We start from the raw sequence: 16,560 nt of genomic DNA on the forward strand, positions 1-16,560 counted from the left end.
GCAAAAAAACGAAAACGAAAAAAGCATTTCCCCTCCACACCGTCGTGGTGGGTAGAGAGCACTCATAATTGTACGCGAAAAACTCCTATACGGACTTTTAGAATGTCGGATCGCCCAATTTTTTTCCGAATATATGCAACGTTCGAAACGCAAATGAAAAACAGAATGCTGAAAACGCGGTTATTGGCACCGGTTTGTCGATGGATTAACGAGAAAAAAACGGTTTCATCTGGTGGCTAGGCTACTCAACTGCTAATCGGAATACACGGAACCAAGAATCTTTTTTCGGCGACAACAGCACGCCATGTAGATCTACGCTCAAACAATTGATGTTTCGCGATGAAATTATAATAGTTTATTTAAAAGAAATGGTAACACAAATTTATCTATCAGCAAAGATGCTCGCGCATATCACTGTAGCGTTCGTTAGATGATGACAGCCATGCATCACTTCTATGCTAATTATTATCACAGTAGTGGTAAGAGTGATCCAACCCGGGGACAACTTGGCAGATAGTGCTTGTTTCATATATGTACCACTGATTTGATAGTGGCGCTAGTATACCTTCTCCATATGTGTACCATGAATCACGAAACGAAATATTTTTAAGAGAAAAGCGTGTTTCGTTACGTGTGTTATGAACGCCGTCAATGCAGCTAGACCAACATTTAAAATTGCGTGTTCCAAAATATGGATAAAGACAAAGTCCTTATATAGGAAGCATGCGTCATTCTATTCTGTTCTATTCCATTCTAACCCTTGCACAGCCAGTATTGAAAAGCATCCTGGAAAACACCTCTGTTATTCTTTAGTGTTTATCTTGTCAACATTATTATTTGAACTATATTATTAAAAAGATGTTTCAAAACTACACGGCAATTTATTTATTTATTTAATGAATAATTTAACTAACAAATCGTTTTGAATCTTGAATGAGGAAGAAACGAGGACAACCGTACCGACCGTTTCAGTTTATAGGGTATTTGAAAGTGACTTGGCTAAGAAGGTTAATGTCACTCCTTTGGTCCTTGGGGATGGGGCAGAGGTATTTACTCCTTGCCCTGGCTAATAAGCCTAGGTTAAAGCGCCTTTACTCGCTCTAGGAAGGTTCTAGCATGCGTCAAAACGAAAACTGTATCTGTGCTCGGATGTGTGAAAGTTTCTAAGGGCGAATGGTAACGTCTACGCCATCAATACCACGTTTTATAGGCTGTCTCTGTTCACTACCACTAACAGTTTTGACGCATTCTATGACCTTGTTCAGAGGGACTTTGGAATAAAGAAAACTATTATTCGAGAATAAATTTATCACTAGCCTAAAAACAGCAGCAAAGTTATATAAATTTAGGCCCCGTGCAAAACTGGCTCAGACATCACTTCGTTAGAAGTTTCATAACTTATTTTAACAAAGCGGAATGACTAACAGTGTACGGCAAACTTGTAGACAATTAAATTATCTTTGTTATTTTCACTTACAGCGTTAATACGATGCATACAGTCCAACCTAGCGGCGAAAATGCGAGCTAGTGGGTTTTCTCCTTGTAAATTGTTGAAAAATCCCATACAAACTTCAGGCACATGGGTCCGGTAGCTAGACTTGTCCGATTTACTTCAAATTTGGTGCAAGTACTCCTGGTGGGACTAGGAATCGACTCAGCGGTGGGCTGATAGGGGTAATTTTTTTCCTGTTACTCTAGTGTTACATGTAAATTCTATCTCGATCCGATTTCCGACTCCGGAGTTCGTAACTCTGGAGTGCGGTCACATAGGAAATTCCGATTCAAACAGATACCGCGATGAATGCAAAAAGGTCAAAATTTTGTTAACATGGGTGCCAAACAACTTGCATTTGTAATTCTAGGTTACTGACGGCCAACCGATGGCTCGTTGACCGCATTGACCTGCATAGACGGTTCCGGATGTAACCATCTTTCAAAATTAACCGGAAAAGTAACCATCTTTCAAAATTAACAAACTTATATCAGTTTCCCGGAGATTTTTTGGTAACATTGAACTCACGCTGGTTAGTCAATTAAATATAATATTTTTGTTTGTTTCAAGTGTGTCAGCGTCGACATGTTTCTTTTCAGGTAGGTTCGTGAAAGTCGTGCTCTTATATATGCTTTCCAACTGTAATAAGAATGCAATTAACATTTCCATAATGCTATATTGTGTTAACCAGCTATTAAATCACAGTTTGGATAAAGGAATTTCAAAGTCGAAATATCGGTGCATCTATATAGTATCGCATGTATTCCAATATAGTGAAATAAAAACCTGTTTTAATCCACCTAGAGGTGCAATTGTGCCTTTCTCATTTCTCCAAACTATGATTTAATAGCTGGTTCGTACAATATAACATTATGGAAATGTCTTTCATTCTTATTACACTTGGTAAGTATATATAAAAGCACCTTTTTGCATTCATCGCGGTATCGGTTTGAATCGGAGTTTTCTATGTGATCGCACTCCACAACCCGTAACTCCGGAGCCGGAAGTCGGAGGGAGATGGAATTTAATATCAGTTTCCGGGGACGCAACACCTTTCATTTGAGACTAAGTTGATCAAATCGGTCTAGCCATTTTCGAGAAACCAATATAACCGTTATTCTGAATTTGGATGCTTCCGGATCCGTCGATGGTGGCCAGTGTGGCCAAAGAGACTTTGAATGACTGTTGGTGACCTATATCTACAAATTCAACAGTTGTGTTTACATTTAGGAAAAAAATTCACCTTTTTACATTCATCGCAGAATTCGTTAGAATCGGGATTTGCTGCGTGATCGTACGTATCACCCTGTAATTCAGGAACCAGAACTCCGATCCACACAAAATTCAACAGCAGCTGATGGACCTTTCATTTAAAATCAAGTTTGTCAAAATCGGTTCAGAAAATTCCGAGAAACCGATGTGGACAAATCAACAAATTTTGTTTTGTAACCATACTCTTCAACTCGTAATCCGGAACAAGATGTCGGTTGAAAATGAAATTCAATAGCAACCTATGGGAATATTATAACTTTCATTTGAATCTTAGTTTGTAAAAATCGGTTCAGCCATCTCCGAGAAACCGATGTGGACATTTTGTTAACAAATCCGCACATACACACACATACATACATACATACATACACACATACATACACACATACATACACACATACATACACACATACATACACACAGATATTTTGCGATCTCGCCGAACTGAGTCAAATGTTATATGAGACTCGACCCTCCGGGCCTCGGTTAGACAGTCGTTTTTTTGAGCAATTGCATAACCTTTCTATATGAGAAAGGCAAAAGAATAATATTTAATTAGCTTAATCAGCATGAGTTCAATGTTATCTTCATGTGATTATATTTTGAAATGTTGGTGGAATGGGTTTGAAAGTGGAGGGAATGGGGGGTTAGTAGAGTGGGAGTGGAGGATGCGTCAGAAATCCTTCATCTTATTTCGGTATACGGGGTGGATGAAGGAAATACGGGCGTGAGGGTGGTCCAAGGGGAGGGGAGTGATGAAGGAGGGAGGAGTAAGGGCAAGGGGGGAGGGTCGGCGACGCAATACTCAACTGCATATTTTTCCTTCCATTTGAGACTTGGTTTGAGAAAATCGGTTCAGTCATCACCGAAGAACCGATGCGACTTTAATTGTGGAATATGCCCGGAATTCCGGACTTCTAGATCTGCGATTACAAGTAATTTGGTGACCATTTCAATGGTTTTTAGCCTCTGAGGTATTACGATTGTACCGATTTATATGAGAAATTCCAGTGTATCCTTACTAAGACCCCTATAACTCCGGAAGCAAGAGTCATAACCGAATGAAATTCAGCAGCAGTCAATGGTATTACTGTATCTTTCATTTGAAATCAAGTTTGTTAAAATCGGTAAAGAATTCGTTGGGGAATGCGTGTGATATAAGCTTAGGAACTCCCCGGGGGAGTCATGAACCGTCATAGGTGGCCAATGTGGTCAAAGCTGCTTTAATTGATCATTAGTGATCCAGACCCGCAAACTAGAGTAATGTTACATCAATTTGAATATGTTTTACATCATTTTTACATCATGGTGGTACCAGTTTATATGGGAATTTGCTGTGTGACCGCACTCTTCAACCCGTAACTCCGGAACCGGAAGTCGGCTCAACTAAAAATTCAATAGCAGCTTATGGGAGCGTTATACCTTTCAGATGAAACTAAGTTTGCGAAAATCGGTTCAGCCATCTCTGAGAAAATTGTGTGAGTTTAAATGACACACACACATACATACGCACACAGACATTTGCCGATCTCGACGAACTGAATCGAATGGTGTATGACACTCGGCCCTCCGGGCCTCTGTTAAAAAGTCGATTTTTACAGTAATTGCATAGCCTTTCTTTATATGAGAAAGGCAAAACATATTGTATTTCATCAATAAGAACGACGCCATATTTGACGAAAAAAAATTGCTCTATACATTACATCTAATCAGGAGTTCGGTCTCAACCGGTACAGAATTATTGGACATTAGAAAAACTGCAAAAAATGTATTTCTGCATACAGCAGAAATGTTATTAACAATAGGGGGTTTTTGGACAAAATATACCAAAACTCTAACTTCCGTATTTTTCAAGAAACAGATGTATTCTTATTCAAATACTAAGATTGCTGTCAAACGAAGTAGTATTTGGCATCTGAACTAACCTTCACACTTTTCACAATATGAAGGGGGCTTTGAGAATTACAAAAAATTACAATACCCTGCACTATAAAACACTAACTTCGAATGACTTTACTTCAAAAAAGCTACAAAATGGTCTTAACGGAAAAATATTAGGACTTAATTTGGTAAAAAATTATCAGACTTCCCAAATGAACATCGAACACCATGTTCGCTTTAGTTCTGTGCTCATCTTAAACCCACATTTCGTGTGCAAACTCGAACGCGCTAATGCGTACCAAAACACGTACACATGTTCGTCTGCACAACCGAAGCCCATGTACGTACGCAGTGTTCGTACACACAGGTTCTTGACACTAGTTTTCTCTTTCTATCAGTCATCATCACTAGTGTTGACTCATTCTGTTTTATGTGTGCCGTTCTTGTGTACGCACACGGTGTACGTACACGGTGTTTAAACTTAAGTTTGCACATCGTTCGCTTGGGTTCGGTGTTCGAGGCGAACCTGTACACAAAGGCAAAGTAAGTTTGAGGTTGAACGTGTGCACGAAATTTTGTACACAGGTGCAAACTTATCGATGTTCATGGAAAGACTGAAAATTATCGTATATTTGAATGAAAGTACGAGAAAAAAGTTATGTAGGATACTTTTTGAGAGAGTCCAATAAAATTGACTGCAGAAAAAATCACATTGAATTTACACAGCAATCAAAGAAGATACAATGTTGATGAACGAATGATAGAATAATCAGCCTAATTTGGACCCCTCCTTATTCTGAACGCTTTTCATATATTTGTTTCCTTTACTGCCAATTACTCCAAATTCGTTTGGTTTGATGAAGATAATTATATTCTTTGGGTTGTGTTTAAGTCCCAGCATAATTAGTTCATCTCTAATTCCTTTAAATTAATCAAAATTCATAGTTGAAAAATTGATGTCGAAAACGATTCATAATTTTACGATTTCCAATAGAAAGCGGGAGAAGTGATGCACTTTTAAATTGGATTTATGAGTACAAATTTATTGTTTTTAATTGATCTAAAAATTTTGTCTCTGTTTGGATCTTGCATTTTATGTGTTTTAAATGGTTAATTTGTGAAGTTTTACTTAGAAGTATAAAATAAATAGTGTCCAAAATATGTCGTAAAAATAATAGCGTCAAATTATTTTGGACACAGCTAGATTTTCTTTCGTAATAGCAGTCTGTTTATGAATTTAGAATAACTAAAATGTGAGAAATCAAGTAGCGATAAGTCGAATATTTATTATATTTCGATTCCTTCTCCAATTATTAGCAAGTTAATGTAAATTATGCCAATTAAAAGTTTTTTTATGTTTCTCTATTGTAGGGTGAAAAGTAAAACTCGAACGTTCTGACAGAGGGGTTTTCCTAACAATGCCATTTCTAAGCATTTGCCAAGGAAATAATCCTAGTTGCGTCCTTCTCAAATGGTTAAAGTTTTAGTTTTAAACCACTTTTTAATGCAAATGTGAGACTTTATCAATAATTTTTTTGCGGCGCGGTTGCGGTAAAACCGCGCGGTAAAAGCTCTTTCCCGCACCGCATCTGCGGCAAAAAGTATCTCAGCGCACCGCAGATTTTGCGGTGCGAGTGCGGGAAATACCGCGACGAACCCTAGTAAATACCGACCGACTCTAAGGGTTCATAACTTGAGAACCAAATATTCGAATCAAAAAATAAAAAAAATGTGGAAATCTCTATTACATTTGACAATTATTGTTCCTTAAGAAGAACACCTTTTGGATAACCGCACTTAGCTTTCTATCAGGCTATTGGATGTAATCGCATTTTTTATACTTTTTTCCACTGTTGCTTTCTATGAAAAATTTCTATCCTAGCCAATACAAGAGTAGCAGCATACGAACGATCACTTATACTTCCATTCTCGTATAAAAATGGTTAATGCGGTGAATTCGTGCTGATGTTTCCCTTGTATTATGTTTACTCATCAGAGCAAGCATCTAACCCACAATATATTATTTAGATAAAACTAAAATGCAAGGGAAATACTCTTGATTGGATATTGTCGAACAGGGGGCTTGCTAGGGACGATCCATAAATGACGTAGCATTTTTTGAGTGATTTTTAACACCCCCCTCCCCCATCGTAGCATTTCGTCACAAACCTCTAAATACCCCCCCTGGTAATTACGTAGCTTGGCGGTAATTCACCCCCCACCTTGTCCCCGTAAAATCTAAAAAAAAATGAAGAACGATGTTAGTTATTCCCCTTTAAAAAAGCTACGTAGTATGCATGACCCCCTACCCCCCCCCCCCCCCTGTCGTCACACATCATCACAAAATACAAAACTCCCCCGTCCCCCATATAATGCTACGTCATTTATGGATGATCCCTTATATATGCATCTTTGTACCTACGCGAGTGGGATTCCAAACAACAAGCAAGCAACATATTCAAGAGCTGGTTCAAGATCACTACGGATCGCGCAGAGCTGAATGAAATCGCTCACATGTGATACCCACTTAGGTTTCGTGTATGTATTGTGAATCAACGCGTACATACATATGCGTCTGGCCCTGTCGATCGTTACGACAGTCAAGTCTCGCCCTTTCTTGCCACTCTTCCGTTGTTGGCGTGTCATTGATTATTACTAAGAACGCGACGAAAAGAAACCTTAATTGAATGTATCTGTCTGTGCAGCCGGTCCGAAGAAAGGAAATGATCTCATCCGATCCGTGCCTGGGAGGTCTGGGTCAGCGTGAAAGGTGTTAAACTGAAGAGGTCCTTCGGCCATTGAAAAGCTACAGACAGTTCGAGTGGATACACAAATGCAGGAACATAACTGTACCGATCATAACATAGATATAAAATACCGCTGCCTGGCAAATTGATTACTACGGGTGACAATTTACGTTCCCCTAGTGAGCGTTGAGACGAATCATTACAGCCTTCGTCACCAGACGCAGCTGAATGTCTCAATTAGCTCCTCCAACATTCTGTCATGCACAGAAACGTGCCTCAATTTGAAATCGATGAATTGTAGTAGAATTGGTTGCTTACCTTTCACTAAACACCTACAGTGAGAAATTCGTCTCCCGTTGCAACATTGATGTAGTCTGCAATGAAACACATACACAAAAACAAAATTTATTAATCATTTTGCTCATCAAAGTCCGACGAGTGTGCGTTAAGAACTGGTGTGATAATGAAGCATTGATTGATCACGTCTGTGCTAATATGGGTTTGATTTTATCAAACAACTCACTAAGATTTCGTTTATAGTAGAAGTGAAAACCACTTACCGTAAGCGGTAACCTTTAACATCTTTATTAAAATCGACGCACGCATAAAATGGACGAACAAGTTGCGTTTTGCAAAAACCCACAGAAAAAAAAACTAACTTGGTGGTACTCGATCTGGCACAGATTTTCAGCAAATACCACCGCAAACTATGTAGCAATGCTTTCGATGAAGCGCAAAAATCAGATACTAATAAACAAGTGCTAAGTGGTGATGGGCCATAGTTTTGAAACTGGTACGAACCAATCTCACCATCTACTAAGACTCAATATTTGCCATACAATCAACAATGTTGTATATGTCTTCCACGTCGTTGTTTTGGGGGCAAACAAGTAACCAATCTATTTGACACCCCTACAGTCCAGCAGTACACATTCTTCGCCCCGGGTCTCTCTCGCCAGGATAAACACACGCGAACAATCGCCGACAGCATGGCAAACTCCTTCTGCGGAACAGGCACCAAAAAAACTGATCAACCAAACCGAGCTGAAAACGCTTATTGTGGCAAACAGCGGTCTGGCACGGTTCGACAACGACACGCAGCCTGCAGCGCGACGGTGATGTCGGTGATTACCATTAAAGGTAATGGTATTTAATTTTTCCATTCTTTTCCGATATCTCGCGCCCGTTCCGGCCTCCCGATTGCGCTTCTATCAGATGATCGATGCTCGAGAGCAGGGGATGCTGCTTCGCGTTAAAAGCTGTAAGAAAAAAAAGCCTCTCATCGAACACGATATGCGCGTGGTTCCATGCGATTTTACCATAAATCTACAATTTATATTAACAATCACATATCTTACGCCGGGGCCTGTGAGAGCATGGGGTGCAATCGCTTCAAAAAGGTACCCACTACATGCGGTTACATTGATGAACGGTGAATCGATATGGCATATTTTGACATACGTTTCAACCGACTGGTTAGGGTAGCTGAGTGGATTCGTACACGCTGTATCCATTAAACGTAGAGTGGAGACGATAGCAATCTCTCGAAGGTGCTCTTTACGTTCGTATACCCAGAATAGGTACGAAGACAAATTCAATATGCGGTGTAGCTGTTAACTGCTGCTGATACATGCAAAAGCATATATATCCGATACCTTGGTATCTACTTTAACACTAGGTCTGGGCTAGGTATACGATATTTTGTGTATCTTCAGCCATTATGTGTCACCTTTTACAGACCGACAGGGTACTCGAGTTTTTGCAAATTGAAATAGTCATAACTATGTCAATCTTTGATCGATTGGAGTACTTTTAAATGCTTTGGAATAGGAACCCATCCACTTTTAACTCACCCTTTTAACTTATAATTAATCAAATGAATTCGTTTAGTTCCCGTATTTTCATCAGCATATTCCACTACTGGAACACTATTTGTAAATTTGAACATAATCCTAGCGAAGCGGGTGTCAACATCCTCGGAATTTATTAAGAAATTGGTTTCTTAACGTTCGTCACACTATGGCAATTTGAAAGCATAACAATACGATACAGTCTTCTAAGACAATTTAAGTATTGCTAGGATTATATTGAAGTTCCCAACTAGTATTCCAGTATTGGGACATACCCAGGAAAATCCGGATTACCGGGAACCAAATTCATCTGGTTAGTTTCCATAGCCTCAAAAGTGCAATAGTTCTCGACTTCAAAACATCCAAATGTTTAAGCCAAGATTCTTTATATGATCAAGGCTCCGAAAATGGCAACCACAGGCGATTTTTTTTTATCAAATTTTGCGTCAAACTGTTTTTTTTCCTATATGTATATGACCTCTAATATTAAACAAAATGAATTATGAGCCCAGAAAAAAATTCCATGTCTGTCATTTATGAAAGTTTGTTGATGCTTCTTGCATGATCTGAAAATGACTAAAAGACCATAAGAGATGAAAAGGTAAACAAAATCCATATTTTCATCTTTTTGCCTGGAACCACATTTTTCCATCGTAGTCTAAATTAAATTTGATGATATTGCTTGAAATTTTAAGATAAATATGAATTAATGGTTATTTTTAATTGTGAAGTAATAAAAAACAAATAACTTGTAACGTGACAGATCAAAAATTCAAAAAAGTTTTATGGACCACACCAACAGCTTGCGTACAATGTCTAACCTACATTTTTTCTTACTATTTTGAGCCTACTTTTTGAAACTGTATTGTGAACACCTTAAAGTTTTAATATTTTTCAAGAAAACACAGTTGATCCATAAGATAACGTGACTGATGTGTTCTGCTATAAAGCAATTAGGGTAGACGATCCCTTATTCATCTCATTAGTCGGGATATCACACTCTTTCGCTGATAACTCGGCTTTCAGTGATTGGAATGCTTTTAAATCGGTATCAACATCTTTGCTTCGTTCCTAAAAAAAAATGTAAAATACTCCCGTTTGAGCGAAGCGAAAAGTCGAGTACAACGCACCCTTATTCGTCCTACCATTTAAGCCAATGCGTTGAATAGAGAGAGCAGATACTGCTCTAACTAATGTATTCAAATGGGTAGGATGAATAGAGGTGCTAAGATGAATTAGGGCACAGTAACCCTACATCAAGTTTGATTCAATGACGTCAAAAATGGTGACCATCTTCGATTCTGATGAAACCTTTTACGTTTAATTTATATGGAAGCTTGTATTATAAAACAAACTTTTTTTCAAGAGTAACATTTAAAAAGGGCCACTGGCTAAAGCGCTGCACTGGGTGATTACCAAGATTTGGGAGGAGGATATTTTACCGGAGGAGTGGATGGAAGGTGTCATGTGTCCTATCTACAAAAAGGGCGACAAGCTGGATTGCTGTAATTACCGAGCAATCACCCTGCTGAACGCCGCCTACAAGGTACACTCCCAAATACTATGCCATCGACTATCACCAATTGCAAGAGAGTTCGTGGGGCAGTACCAGGCGGGTTTCATGAGCGAACGATCTACCACGGACCAGGTGTTCGCTCTTCGTCAAGTACTGCAGAAATGCCGCGAGTACAATGTGCCCACACATCATTTGTTCATCGACTTCAAAGCCGCATACGACACTATCGATCGAGATCAGCTATGGCAGATTATGTACGAGTGCGGATTCCCGGACAAATTGACGCGATTAGTGAAGGCGACGATGGATCGGGTGATGTGCGTAGTGCGTGTCTCAGGGACGCTCTCGAGTCCCTTCGAATCACGCAGAGGGTTACGGCAAGGTGATGGTCTCTCGTGTTTGTTATTCAACATCGCGCTGGAAGGTGTAATAAGAAGAGCAGGGATCGACACGAGTGGTACGATTTTCACAAAGTCCGTTCAGCTACTTGGCTTCGCCGATGACGTTGATATTATTGCACGAAACTTTGAGAAGATGGAGGAAGCCTACATCAGACTGAAAAGAGAAGCCAAGCGCGTCGGACTTGCCATCAACACGTCGAAGACAAAGTACATGATAGAAAGAGGTTCACGAGAAGAGAATGAGAACCGCCCGCTTCGAGTTTGCATCGGTGGCGACGAAATCGAGGTGGTTGAAGAGTTCGTGTACTTGGGCTCACTGGTGACCGCCGACAATGATACCAGCAGAGAGATTCGTAGACGCATCGTGGCAGGAAATCGTGCTTACTTTGGCCTCCGCAAGACACTTCGGTCGAACAGAGTTCGCCGTCGTACGAAGTTGACCATCTACAAGACGCTGATTAGACCGGTAGTTCTCTACGGGCACGAGACCTGGACCATGCTCGTGGAGGACCAACGCGCACTTGGTGTCTTCGAACGGAAAGTGCTGCGTACCATCTACGGTGGAGTGCAGATGGAAGACGGCACATGGAGACGGCGAATGAACCATGAGTTGCATCAGCTGTTGGGGGAGCCGCCCATCTGTCATACCGCGAAAATCGGACGACTACGGTGGGCCGGGCACGTAGCCAGAATGTCGGACAATAGCCCGGTAAAAACGGTTCTCAATTACAATCCGACCGGTACAAGAAGACGTGGCGCGCAGCGAGCACGATGGATCGACCAGGTGGAAGACGATTTGCGGACCCTTCGCAGACTGCGTGGCTGGCGACGCGCGGCCATGGACCGAGTGGAATGGAGGAATCTTTTGTATACGGCACAGGCCACTTCGGCCTTAATCTGTTAATAAATAAAAAATTTAAAAAGGGCGCATGCGATCTTGGATGCACTACTTTCAAAATATATTGTTGGAAATCTCCATTTGTGCTGCAAAACTATAGCGAATTCTAGTGAATTACTTGTTCTGTGTGAATATTTTTGGCGAAATTTTTCAAAAAAAAACAAAATTGTTAAAAACTACAAAAAAAGTTAAAACATTCAAATACATTGTCAAAAAACAAAAAATGTGAAAAAATGCAATTACAAAAAACCAATGATTTTTTTGGTAACGAAAGCCTAAAAACTGAAGAAACTGTAATTGCATTATTAGGAAGTTATTAGTAAGAAAGCATTTCTACTTTAAGTATGCTTCTAAATTTCTTAGTATTTGCCAGCCATTAATATAATTTTCTTATACAATATTAATACTAAATATCATTTAGAAGCAAAATGCTCTTAAGAAAAATTTTCCGAAAGATACTGATTTTTTTTTTCAACAAGAATATCTAGTAGTGAGATTACGCCCTTTTAATAAATTACTCACAAATACCAAACGCACAAACATAATACGTTTAAAATTTAATTGCAAATAAAAAACCTGTTTTAATCCACCTAGAGGTGCAATTGTGCCTTTCTCATTTCTCCAAACTATGATTTAATAGCTGGTTCGTACAATATGGAAATGTCTTTCATTCTTATTACACTTGGTAAGTACACTCAAGTTTTTTTTTACGCGGTTTTTTTTGCGCGGTATTTTTTTACGCGGTTTTTTACGCGGATTTTGAAATTTACGCGGTTTTCATTTACGCGGATTTTGAAATTTACGCGGTTTTCATTTACGCGGTTTTTGAAATTTACGCGGTTTTCATTTACGCGGTTTTTGAAATTTACGCGGTTTTCATTTACGCGGATTTTGAAATTTACGCGGTATCCATCGATGAGGTTCCCTTTATCGCGGATTCTTAAATTTAAGTGGTCTTCATTTACGCGGATTTTGAAATTTACGCGGTTTTCATTTACGCGGATTTTGAAATTTACGCGGTTTTCATTTACGCGGATTTTGAAATTTACGCGGTTTTCATTTACGCGGATTTTGAAATTTACGCGGTTTTCATTTACGCGGATTTTGAAATTTACGCGGTTTTCATTTACGCGGTTTTCATTTACGCGGCTCGTATCCCCCGCGTAAAAAAACCTGAGTGTATATATAAGAGCACCTTTTTGCATTCATCGCAGTATCGGTTTGAATCGGAGTTTTCTATGCGATCGCACTTCACAACCCGTAACTCCGGAGCCGGAAGTCGGATGGAGATGGAATTTAATATCAGTTTCCGGGGACGCAACACCTTTCATTTGAGACTAAGTTGATCAAATCGATCTAGCCATTTTCGAGAAACCAGTATAACCGTTATTCTGAATTTGGATGCTTCCGGATCCGTCGATGGTGGCCAGTGTGGCCAAAGAGACTTTGAATGACTGTTGGTGACCTAGATCTACAAATTCAACAGTTGTGTTTACATTTTGGAAAAAATTTCACCTTTTTACATTCATCTCAGAATTCGTTAGAATCGGGATTTGCTGCGTGATCGCACGTATCACCCTGTAATTCAGGAACCAGAACTCGGATCCACACAAAATTCAACAGCAGCTGATGGACCTTTCATTTAAAATCAAGTTTGTCAAAATCGGTTCAGAAAATTCCGAGAAACCCATGTGGACAAATCAACAAATTTTGTTTTGTAATCGGTTAAGCCATCTCTGAGAAAATTGTGTGAGTTTAAATGACACACACACATACACACACACATACATACACACACAGACATTTGCTGATCTCGACGAACTGAAACAAATGGTGTATGACACTCGGCCCTCCGGGCCTCGGCTAAAAAGTCGATTTTTACAGTGATTGCATAGCCTTTCTTTATATGAGAAAGGCAAAAAGTTTAAAATATAATTGGGTCGTGGAGAAAATAACAATAAAAGGTATTTCAAAGGTATCAATTTTTTTCATATTTCAAAAATTCTTTTTATTTTTAATTTTAATTTAATTTTTTCTTTAAATAATTTAGTTATAGAATGTATTTCAAAATTGTTTTTCAATTCAAAATGCACATGAAAAATTGTGCTTCAAAATGCAGATGTTTTTATGTTATTTTAGATTTTCTTTCGTCATAATATGTTACTTCGTGAAATTACGACCTTTTCATTAGTTATTCACATTTGTTCATCAAAACCAATATGTTTTTCAAAATAAACATGAAATTTCCCGTTGATACTCAGTTCCCATATCAAGGATGATTTGTGCACGACTGTCTCGATATCCTTGCTTCAATAGCAATACAGAACTGTAACGTGACAGATTCTGCTTGTAACGTGACAGATAATTAAGAATACTCCATAAAATCGAAAACAAAGTTTTTTCTCAGGAAAACTATATTTTGAACTCTTCCTTGTTTTCCAAGCTTCAACCTAAAACTGTGTTCATGCAAATTTGGGGGCCAACGGAACAGACTTTTTCAATTTAGTCGGGCAACCTCCAAACTCACTACAAAAATTGTGTAATGTGACAGACGTATCAAAATGACAATAACGTGAAAACGGTTCATGATAGAAAATCTCTTTCAGTAAAAAAAATTGCGGTTTAGTGACCTTAAAAATGTGCAGTTGTTATAGAATCTGGTTTTATCGTTTTTGCTGACTTATCTTATGAAATATGCGCAAAAATGTAACGTGACAGACAGAAGCCTTGACCATATGATGATGGTAATCAACATGACGTCAGTCAATGCGCACCGCACACTAACTCGAATTTCCTTAACCTTCCGGAAGTCTTTGCTCTGAAAATCTAGCGAAATCGTCTTAGCGCACAGTGCCGGATTTCTCTAAAAACCTGGCCAAAAGTCAAAAATTGCATGGTGTTACTTTGGGTTCTAGCACATATATTGTCTTTCAGATGATGCTGCCGCATGCTATTTTAAGTGAAACGCTCCAAAGTTCCGATATTTGAGGTGTTGGCACACCCAAACAGTTTAATCTGTCGCGTTTTTTATCATATTTTTATCGAGCGCTCGAAATATCAGTATTATTCAAGTGTAGCTGGGTTTTGATAAAAGTGCCGGTTTAGAATTTGAAATAATGGGAAGTTATGCTGACGCTATGTACCTTATTTATATGTATTGATATCAAGTGATACTATTTTGTTTGTGTATAGAAAATGTCAATTACTTCCACGTTTTTGTAGCAGACGGTGACGAATTTCGCGCCAAATCGTATTCGGAGTTGGCAGCACCCTCTCAGATTCTAATGAAGCTTTCTGTACATGAAGACTTTGTCACAAAAAGCCACTTTGTATATTTTGTTTTTACAAACATGGTCTAGACTGTCTTTTGGAAAGGGCCAAACTTTTTCCCCAATTTTTTTCAAATGGTGATAGTCTAAAAATGACAAATCCAACAAAAAAATGTTGTAGGAGTGGTTTTCACAAAATTAGTCAGATTTTCGAATAAAAATATTGAAAAAATTCTTCATTGACTCCTACACTGAAAAAAAAAAAACGATTTTAAAAATTTACAGTCGATTTACAAAAAAAAATTTTGATTTGGATTATATTTTGTTCCAAGATAGATAATTATGGTCCCTACCTACCGTCTAAAATTCAAGTTAGGCCCTTTTGAGGAAAAAAAGTTATTTGAAAAAAAACTTTTCCTTGTCCAAACTATACTTTTTTCTTCAGTGTATTTTTATCGAAAACTAAACCAATGAAAGTTATAATCATCTCAGAATCCAATAAAACTCAGTTTGTGAGAAGATATTGTCTAATTTAGCAACTAAGCATATTTTTATTAAGGGTTAACTACTTTTTCATTTTCCATGAAATCGAAATTTTTTATTACTTTATCTGAAAGTATAACTCCTTGCGAATGGTTTCCCAACTTTTTATAAAGATCCAAGAAATAGTTCGAAAGTTACAGCGCCTCCAAGCGCGCTTCGTCTACCAACAGTAGTGGTAGTTTGAAATTTTAAATTCGATTTTTTCGAAATGTCGTTTTACTAAAATGGCTTTTCCGTGATCACGATTGTCGAAAAACTACTCAATCAATTTTCTTAATTATTTTCAATTGATTGTAATTAATTCCTTTTTTATTCATAAATTTTTGTTTCATGGATAAGAATTTTTTAATACAATTTTAAAGCATAAAACAGCGATTTTTTTTACTAAAAACGTGTTTAATCCACCTAATAGTGTGATGAGACATTTCTTATAACTCTTATCACTCTCTTCGGATATTATATCGTTTGAGAGCATTTAGAACTTTATGCTTCGCGATGTTTTTGATAACACAAACTACATGGGATAGTGGAAGGGCTCAGAGAATCGCTCAAATCAGCATAGGACAACATCAGTGCTAGAAATCTCAAACCAAATCAATGGGAAAGCAAAAAAATGGCCCATAAAATAGACATACCAACGAATGTCTAATGCTCTGTTAATAAAATATCTATATTGTGGTGGGAAAACTGA

General features: G+C 38.4%; 1 protein-coding gene across 6 annotated transcripts in view; it reads right to left on the bottom strand.

Moving 5' to 3' along the window:
- LOC131678789 (dnaJ protein homolog 1) overlaps positions 1-16,560 on the bottom strand; it is a 276,420-nt gene that overhangs the window by 178,427 nt on the left and 81,433 nt on the right. For 5 of the 6 annotated variants that reach the window (XM_058959090.1, XM_058959087.1, XM_058959089.1 and 2 more), the window contains exon 3: positions 7,711-7,766. The exons of the other annotated variant lie outside the window; for it this stretch is intronic. The gene's annotated coding sequence lies outside the window, so the exon portion shown is untranslated. The remainder of the gene's footprint in view (positions 1-7,710; positions 7,767-16,560) is intronic. 6 annotated transcript variants of the gene reach the window in all.

Source organism: Topomyia yanbarensis, chromosome 2 (genome assembly GCF_030247195.1).
Source record: "Topomyia yanbarensis strain Yona2022 chromosome 2, ASM3024719v1, whole genome shotgun sequence".
In the NCBI taxonomy this organism is placed as follows: domain Eukaryota; kingdom Metazoa; phylum Arthropoda; class Insecta; order Diptera; family Culicidae; genus Topomyia; species Topomyia yanbarensis.